Source organism: Lepisma saccharinum, chromosome 30 (assembly GCF_977018435.1).
Source record: "Lepisma saccharinum chromosome 30, izLepSacc3.1, whole genome shotgun sequence".
In the NCBI taxonomy this organism is placed as follows: domain Eukaryota; kingdom Metazoa; phylum Arthropoda; class Insecta; order Zygentoma; family Lepismatidae; genus Lepisma; species Lepisma saccharinum.
This window is the reverse complement of record NC_139258.1, coordinates 17,926,616-17,935,537: the sequence shown is the minus strand read 5'-3', so window position 1 is coordinate 17,935,537 and position 8,922 is coordinate 17,926,616.

The following is an 8,922-nucleotide window of genomic DNA, read 5'->3' as shown; positions in this document are numbered from 1 at the left end:
GGTTTCTAAGCTGCACATGTGCATAATCTACCTAACCTGGCCTGTTATATGCATATGTGTACTCTTTAGTTGTTAGCATGTATCAAGCTTACGTCAGTGTGCATTTATTTTCGTTTGGGTGACAAGTACTTCTACTCTGCACACTATTTGTTTGGAAAAATTGGTACTACTTTACTATACCGGAGACACCTATCAATGATTTATTTCGCTATTTTTTACATTGCTAACGTACTACTCTGCATCGCGGAACATTTCTTTAGGTGAAATAATGGATTTCTAACAAAAATAATGTCTATTTCTTACATACGATAGCCCCACGAACCATCACGGGGACGAGGTATGCCTACTAGGTTAGGTTAGGCCTGTTAGGTTAGGTTCCATTAGCACTCCTTTTGTTCAATTTAGCATATATGGCCAACTTCGGAATTACAAATTCCACAGCATCTTCCACACCCGGCAACAACTTCACGAAACATCATCTTGTAGCAGCAGCAATAACATGTATTGTGCTCTCGTGCAGAAAGCAAATGGCACGTCGGAAAGAGATTTTCGTAGAAAACCACATGCATTCGCATTAAAATGGATAAAAACTACGTTCCCGAACATCAACAACGCTACAGAAAATGATTTGCGTAAGTACTTTCTTCTGTAAATTTGAAGAAATCCGTCTCCAGTATAGTAAAGTGTTACCGAAAAATTACCACAAGGTGTTCTGACATTCACTGCTACTGCTAATATGTCAATTGACATAGGTACGAATGTGTACTTAACACATTCCCAAATGCTTTCGTTGTTAGGTTAGACAGGTCAGGTTTTGAGTTATTAGCGTTAAAAATACTTCCATTACCTGATAATCATAATGTGATTTGTGCACTTTCAGCACTTTCCACTGTCCCATATGTTATTCTCATAAATTGGTGAAAATAGCTCCACATGCTATCCTCACAACCTGGTGACAGTAGCCTCATATACTATTCTCACCACCTGGTGAAAATAGTCGCGACCTATGTAAATGAATTTTCCACCCTTCTATACAAATTGTTAAAATGATTACACAGTCAAAACTTAGACGCATTTTAATGTAAAAATAGCAGGAAAGAAATATTTAAAAGATAAAATTAAAGTTATCAAGGATACTGCTTCGTACTTAACAACGTGTTTTTATTTTCTGCACATTACACCATTACAATATTTCTCTGCTGTACGAAACTAAAATTTAGCAGGTGATAAAGAATATCATGGTTCACTTTCACTTCAAAGTCTTAAGTTTTCGCTTGAGTTGATTTTTTTTAAATACATACAGATATTCTTCTCGTTTTGATTTGCTCTTAACTCAACTAGCACTATAGCTAATTATATCTCCTGTTTACAGTACGAAAGTGACTTTTTTTTTGCACACACTACACACAATTTCCACCGTTGTTACATTAATGTTATAATATATATTTAAAGCACACACTTCGGCATTTTCGTTGTTTATCAATTCGCATTACCCATTCAATTGTTTCTGTGTTGGTGTGACGTCACATCCGCAAAATCAGCCAATCGGAGAGGAGAATCAAATCGCCTATGCTGAACTGAGTGGGATTGGCATATATGCCCCCTGGGTTATAGCACTGTACCTCGGTGCTTAACCACAGATTATTTTAGTTACCAAAGCGTTGCCAGGTCAGATTTTTAAAAATTGGGAGATCGTGCCCTGAAAAATCAGGAGATCTGCCAAAAAAATCAGAAGAACTAATAATAGCGGATTATCAACGTCCTGAGAGGTGTAGAGTGGGAAAAGCTTTCCACTATCATTATTGAACATTAGTTATTAATTTTAGATGTCAAAAGATAAATTTATTAATGTTATATTAATAAGGTGCGTTGCAAAATGATAAGAACGGTATGGAATGTGAACATACCGTGGGAACGAAAAGGAAACAGGAAACGAAAGTGATGCAAACTGACAGAGAGAGGAAAGCATGTTATGAGGAACGTGGTACTGTTCAGGGAGACGTTTATGTGTAACAGCAGGCAAGGTCGAAGTCAAAAGAGCGTTGCAAAATGATAAGAACGGAGTGCGGTTACCCCAGTAGATGTTGTTTCCAGTGGCTACAGTGGGAGCTGTGGCAGCTAGCGTGCAGATCGCGAGGTATTCATGCCCTGTTGAGGAGTACGAAAGCATTGATGAAGGTACAGAATGGGCCGGAGAGCAGGATTGTCGGAACGTGAAAAGGGGCAGATATTGGCATATAAGAAAGATGGAGTGTCTTCGAATGAGATTGCACCCCGAATTTGTCGCAGCGCCTGTGTGGTGAACAACTTCCTACAACTTGGAAACAGGTATGGAATGAAGAAAGCACCGGGAAGGCCGCGGAAATTGACGCCCCGACAAGAACGTGACGTCGTGAGGAAGCTGGCCGCTGGTGAAACATCCCTCATACAGTTGGCTCGTGATCCAAATATTCATGTACATCAATCAACGCTATCACGGGCTGTGAAACGCAGCAATCGTCTCCGATATCGCAAGGCCAAACGACAGCCACGACTCACAGCACAACACAAGGAGCGTCGCGTGTCCTGGGCCAAGATGCACTTGGCGTGGAAGGAGGAATGGCGGCGGGTAATTTTCAGTGATGAAAAGAAATTCAATTTGGATGGTCCCGATGGCTGGAGATACTATTGGCATGATCTCCGCAAAGAGGAAAATATCTTCTCCAAGAGACAACAAGAAGGACAGTCTGTAAGAGTGTGAGGTGGGTTTGTTTATCATGGGAAAACGAATCTCGCCTTTCCCACAGGCCGTATGAATGCGCTCGGATACCAAAACGTCCTGACGGACAATCTATTGCCATTTGCCAATGGCATTGGTGGCGTTTTCAACAAGACAACGCCACTATACACACTGCTGAGTCCACTATCTTCTGGTTTCTGGACAGGAATGTGCACGTCATTGATTGGCCTGCGATTTCCCCTGACATTAACCCCATGGCAAACCTGTGGGGTCTTCTGTGCCGTTCAGTGTACACCAATGGAACCCAGTACAACAACGTTCATGACCTGAGGAATGCTATCGTTGCTGCATGGGATGCCCTTGATGCTAATCTATTGAAAACGCTGGTGGACAGCATGTGTGATCGGGTCTTCAAAATCGTGTACTGCCACGGTTCCTGTATTGGCTATTAAAGCAGGTTCTGGGATGCCGTTCTTATCATTTTGCAACAGTAAACATGGTCACTTTAAGGTTCGTTCCTTTGTATCTTCTCCTTGCCTGCACTGCACATGACTTCTGGTCAACACGTTTTCTCTTTCTATACAGTAGGTGAGCATTGTAATGTGCTGTGTGCCTGTATCTGTAACTTAGTAAACGTGTCACACTTACTTTTTGATTCGTTCTTATCATTTTGCAACGCACCTTACAAATTTTTTTAAGGTAAATGTTCAGTAACCACCAATCGTCTCTAATTCCCTTATTTTCGTATTTTTCACATTAATACTTACGTATTCTGCATTCCTAACGATTCTTCAATGTGGCGTTTCGTTTCTTCCACGCAAATAATGTCAATTTTAGAAATATCTAGTATTTTTATATTGTTTGCTTTCGCTTGCGTTACATGCGATATGGTGGAGAAATCTTGACTAGCGTTGTCCATGATCAGTGGTTATGCAGTGTTGCAATCTTCTTCATAGAAAAATACCTACTTTGGTGTTACTGATTTTGTATTTCTTTCCAGATTCGAAAAACGCACGAACCATGCACGGATAATGCACGAACTATGCACGGCGAGGTTAGGTTAGGTTGTGTTAGGTTAGGCAAACATAGTTAAATTTGTATTTTAAAATTAGAAAAAAAAATTCGGGTTCGAAAACCTCACGAACCATTCATAAATAGCCTCACGAACCATGCACGGCAAGTTTAGGTTAGGTTCTGTTCGGTTAGGCAAACATAGTTAAATTTGTTTTTAAAATTAGAAAAATATTTTTTTTCGGGTTCGAAAACCCCACGAAAGATTCATAAATAGCCACACGAACCATTCACGGATAGCCCCACGAACCACTTCATAAATAGCCCCACGAACCATTCACGGATAGCCCCACGAACCATTCATAAATAGCCCCACGAACCATTCACGGATAGCCACACGAACCATCCATAAATAGCCCCACGAACCATTCATAAATAGCCCCACGAACCATTCACGGATAGCCCCACGAACCATTCATAAATAGCCCCACGAACCATTCACGGATAGCCACACGAACCATCGATAAATAGCCCCACGAACCATTCACGGATAGCCCCACGAACCATTCACGGATAGCCCCACGAACCATTCATGGATAGCCCCACGAACCATTCATAAATATCCCCACGAACCATTCACGGATAGCCCCACGAACCATTCACCGATAGCCCCACGAACCATTCTTGGGCTAGGCAAAATAAGCCACAGTATAGAAAATTTTATGATTTCCTGTACACTCAGATGACTTTGTCCTAGAAAGGTGCCCAGTCTTGCAGAACATTGGAATCCATACGGAACTTTTTTCTTCCTCATTTTTTCACGTCCCTGGATTCTCTTCGTACATAAATATATCCACCTACCATTACGTAAAATGTGCAGTTTACATGGACTCTTACATTTTGGACATTCCGATTCTTTCAAAATTCCATGGTGAATTAAAAAATTGTACAGGATCTTCAACGCCGTGTACATCGCGCTGCGACGCCAAGGGTCCCGGGTTCGAATCCCGGTCGGGCTTGGTTGTTTGTGAATGTCCATTCATTAATTTCATCATTTCATCACTCATCCCCATCTTCGCAAATTAGCCAAGAGGCACAAAACGCGAAGTAAAATAAACTAAATCAATCAAATCAAATCAAATCAACGCCGTGCAATTTCACCACGCATCCTGTGTACGTCATTTTGTCGCAAGTTCGTAATGACAAATGATGAACATTAACGCACGTTTATTTACGTTCTACAACTGTTACACAGTTACAAAACCGCGTATTTGGAAACACTGACCGGTTGTGACGTCATGAAACGATCGCAAATATTTAGTTCACGTAGTAGACGGACCAGGCGCGTGCCCAGGATTTTCGTAAGGGGGGGTTTTGAATCCAATACATTTTCCAGTTCACAGGTCAAATTTCTTGTAATAAATTAGATAATTAATATACTTGGATTTTACCCCAATGAACGCAATCAATGTATTTGCTATGGATGCTTCATGTTTTTATTGCATCATATAAAAGCACCTGCTTGAATATTTCCAAATTATTAATATTTTATATTTAATTGCTCAAATATAATTTTTAAACAAAAATGTACACTCAACATTGTAACAACATTAAAGAGATTAAGACTACTTGATGTCTTAAAGACAGTAATAAATAAGGTACCACAGTTCAACAATTTAAATTCTGAAATTTAGGCATCGAGGTTTCTGTGCGAGTTCTGACAATATGTCGTCACAAGTAACTTTTATATCCCAGTGAATGTTCAGAGCAGCTAACCCATTTAATCTTTCTTCGCAAATGGTATTTCGAAGATAGGTCTTCAACGTCTCTAAGTTGAGAATGATTTATCATTTGATGTTGTTGTTACCGGGATTGTACATAATATGCGCAAACGTGTGTTTACCCAGGGAAATATTACTTCAATGCATATATCAATTGCTTCAAGAGCATTTACTGGACGTCTTTGCATTGCTGCAAGATGACGATACCACAGTTTCATTTCAGTGTGAGCGTCGTCGCCTTGTAATCAAGGTGTTCCAGGTTCAATACCCACCCGGTGGAGGCTAATAGTGGTTCGGATCTCACTTTAAACTTTAGGCCCAGTCCCTATTAGCCTTACTGTGCATAAAGTGGATTTAAAACATCAATTCAATCAACATTGTACTTGTTGTGGAGATGGATTTGCTAAATATTGTGTACATTTTTGGCATTGTATTATTATATTATTGGTCAAAACATTTGTTTGACAGTCGATAAACAAATACGAACCCCTTCAGTAATTAACATTTTCTACTACAGTGTCATTAATGTGTCATATTCATTTTCATATCAGGTCTATGGAGAGGAATTGTGTATAATGTTAACGTTATGGAACTGCGAAACCAACTCTTGAAGGGGCCACTCCCCCCTTCCCCTCCGAAGCCCAGTACCGCACCACAGGATCTGTCACTGAGCCCGACAAAATCTTGCCAGATAGTGCTCGAAATAGAAATTCGTAGCCGAAAAGGGAGGGGATATTTGATCGATTTTGGAAATACGATGGGGTACATCCTTGTATGGATCAACATGGAGACAATACAGTAGGTGGAGGATGCTCAATATGAAAATTATTCTAATTGGGGGTATGATTTGTGAAACTTTCTTAACTGGAGGCAGCATCACCTACTTCGACCACTGATGCCAGAAAAGATGCTTTCAGAAAATGAATTTATTACTGCACACGTATATTACTTATTGTATTTGTTGCGTTTGTATAAGAGAAATATTCAGAAGATTTGTAAGGAATATTTACAGTTAATAGGATGCCTATCTAGTCTATCCCGTGTCGTAATACAAATTTTATCCCTTTCCTACAAAATAATAAAACTGATTTTATAATGTGGTTGCATACATATACACTGTATAGTAGCACCAAGCTTTCTGGGACCTCGGAAAATACGTGAACCACAGGCTTCCCCGTGGCTTTAACTAGCGACACTAGTGCCACTGCTCCGACGCCAGGGTTTCAAATGCCTTGGTGGATCTATCGTTTTTCGAGGGTTCGTGAACAAAACAAAAAGTAAATGATTGTAAAGTCCATTTTATATTCAGATACGTTAATCGGGACTGGACTTAAAGTTTAAATCGGGATACGTACCACTGTGCAATGCACCTTCACAGGGGATCAAACCCAGGACCTCTTTGATTACACCACCATCGGTGAGGCCCCTGAAATCATTGAGGGAACTTGTTCATCTTCATGTTCTCTCGCCCTGCGAAAGTTTATTGGTGATATAGGGTGACATCCTACACACGTCTTCCAGACATACACACGCGGGCACCCCCCTCCCCTGCACACACACGATTGTATGCTTACAGCACATGCTGTGCCCTCCCAGAAAAACAATTCTAAATCCGTCTATGGATATATCTGCTATCAAATAATGAACGTCACTTACCTCGACAGTTCCTTGACATAATGTTGCAACAAGGTTTGCAATATCTTCTGTTATGCCTTCTTGTTGAATATCAAGAGTCTGAAAGTTCGCACGTTTCACTCTCGCAATTCGGATGGAATTCCTCTGAACTTAAATCGACCTTTTCTGACGTTCTATTTGTGGAAGGTGAAGCTTCAACTTCCATTTTTTGTTTCTTTTGGAAATAATCTAATACGTATTTCTCCTCTTTTCTCTATCCATCTTTAGTTCCACGTCAAAAATCTATTACACACGCAGAAACGTAACACACAACACAACCACTTCAACTTGCTACCTTGCAGACTGCAACTCGCTACAACCCCAGAGAACACCAGGACTTGGGACAAAGATACCGGGCGGTCGAATGTCTGAAACATGCATCCAACTTGGTCCAGCTCAAATTACGTCACCAGTGTTGACAACAACCAGTAGTGTCAGTGTCAGTAGTGTTGGCAACTGCTAAATTATTTACGCACAAATTCAAGTGAGATCTTTCACACATGTTACAAGAAAATTCAATAAACTGAAGGCTGGAAATTGGTTGAGAAAAAAATATCTAATTTGTAAAGAGCACAAGAGTAAAACGTATAATATTTTGGCATATTAATTGCTTTTATTTTGTTTATGAAACTGACTGGGCCAGTTGCGCTATATAACGCATCCATCCCTCCCTCCCGGCATGCTATTGTACAAAACATCGCTTGCCTCCTTCGTAAAACCATGCCTCGCTACTGCCTGCAACAACTATTATTATTATTATAATTATTGATATTTTGAAATAAATATTCATCCAGGTGCGAAATAAGATTTTGACTTACTTTGCCTACTAATTGTAGTGATTCAAATCTCACAGAACTTTGCTCTGCTGGCATAAATAGTATAAGAAGGGGAAAGAAAGAAAAGGGAAGTTAGCAGCACTGTCGTAACAGGAAAGGGAGGGTCATTCTCCTACGAGGGTCATCGTGGGTGAAAGAAAGGGGAGGAGGGATTCAGTTCGCATTCCAAGGGTTGCGGCTCTTTTCTTGACCATACTGAGAAGGAAATTCTACTTCCTTTTCAGTGACTAAGGAATGAATGAATGCTTGTGCATTGCTGTAACTCAACTCCAATATTATCAAAAGTAATTGAAGAAGCAAATACATTTCTCATTGCCAAATGTAAACATTTTACAATATTGGCGATTTATGAAATAAAATGTATTTCTGCTTTGAATTTTTTTAAATGACGAAACCAATGGGGGGTTTAACCCCCACCAACCCCCCCTGGGCACGCCACTGAGACGGACAGTAAGGGAACAGCTTTCGTGCATCGGAGTGAAATTAATGTCGAAAATTACATGATTTACCGGCAAAAAAAATTCAACGAGTAAAAAACACACTTCCAAGACCTTCCTAATTTATAAATAAACTCATTTCGGTAAGCACTTTCTCCTGTAAAATTGAAGAAATACGTTTTGCGGATACGAAAATTTATTTTTATGTCCCCACCAACCCCGCTTTGGACACGCCACTTAGTGTGAGCACCAAATGATCAAGCAGATGGAAGAGTCTAGTGCTAGTGTTCTTTGTCTTTGGCCAAAAACTAAATTCGAAGCATATTCGCATTTAAGAAGAAGAAAATGTATGCTTTGCCTATAGTTATCAGGGTCTCCCATATCGCACAGCATTTGAGCAACTTGTTTTCCGAGGACCGAGGTCATAGGTGAATGCTTTCAATTGAGGGGATATATGATCTGTG